The following is a 1,376-nucleotide window of genomic DNA, read 5'->3' on the forward strand; positions in this document are numbered from 1 at the left end:
AGTTCCAAGGCGGTGCAAACATTTCTCTGAATTTTTTCTAAACTTTCTAAAAGGACGACAAAACTCTTATGTACGAAAATGATCGCACCCAAAAAAACTTCATGCGTCGATGAATAAATAACGACGAATAATGACAAATAATGACAAAACGCAAAAATGTTACATTTTTTCATATCAATTCCATCGATAATTTGTTAAAAAATTGTTAAAACGTGAGTGTCGGCTCTATATGGGTGTGGAATATCTTTAAGGGGCACCTTAATATCCAGAATCATTGGGTCATATAAAAGTATCATTGATTAACTATTAAGGATGCTCGTTTTGTGGAAGTAAGTGGTTGTATAGGTGTATTCTGTTTGAGGTCCACAGTGGCAGGACCTTCACACGGCCCTCACAACTGAGACAGTCACAACTGCCCCCCTAACACTGCATCACCCCATCCTCTTTGCCATTGCCCATACCTATACCCATATTCCCTCTTCTCTCCTTCTTCTCAACCTATTCGTTTTACTCGTGTCTCTTCCTTCTCCCTCTACAGAGCCTCACGTTCGTGTTCCGCCGTTTCGGCCAGTCGAAACGCGCCTCTCCGGACTCCGCCACGCTGCATTCCGCGTGTCCTCCTTGTGTATACTGTGTATTTTCGAGTGCACATCCGTGTCACCAGAGGAAGAAAAAAAAAAAAAAGAAGCCTAATACCCAAACCTTCCCACTCGAGCATTAGTTCGACCCCTTGAGAGGATTATCTCTCTCATCCACTAAGAATTCACTAAACTCCAAAATGTCCATGTGTTTTCCAGACATTTTTTCCTTTCCATAAAAACCTCGGTCTCTCCTTTTTTACGTTCCTTTTGTGCTCCCCTTTGTCCCACGTTTCGCTGTATCGCCCATTCCGTGCACCTCCGGGGAACATCGACTCTCTTTATTACTCATTTCAAAAAATTTTCCACCGTTTGTACCTCAAGTTCTCATTGATAAATCAATTCTACTCAAACAAATTGAATGATCTTCTTGAAAAATAAGTGATAATCATCATTTCATGAATTTCATCCAATTGAATTCCTCCGCGAGCAGTGAATTTGTGCAAAATGTGAGGATAAAATTGCATGTGTGAGCATAATCGTGTGACCCGTACGCTGGAATCCAGACAGCATTGATCGAAGGCCAAGTATGTTGTTTTATTTGTATCCCAGGGACACTTGTACCCCCTCAAATTGGCTAAGTGCCTCCAACATTAAAAAATCATGGTGCTCTCGTTTAAACACTCGTAGATTTTCATGATTAGTTTTGTTCTTCTAAAAAAAAATGTTTATTCTCAATTTACCTCAACCTTTACCTTCTCCCTCCTCCTCAACCCCCCTTAACCCCCGTTTCCCCCC

The sequence above is a fragment of the Fopius arisanus genome, unplaced genomic scaffold (genome assembly GCF_000806365.1).
Source record: "Fopius arisanus strain USDA-PBARC FA_bdor unplaced genomic scaffold, ASM80636v1 scaffold00082, whole genome shotgun sequence".
Taxonomy (NCBI): domain Eukaryota; kingdom Metazoa; phylum Arthropoda; class Insecta; order Hymenoptera; family Braconidae; genus Fopius; species Fopius arisanus.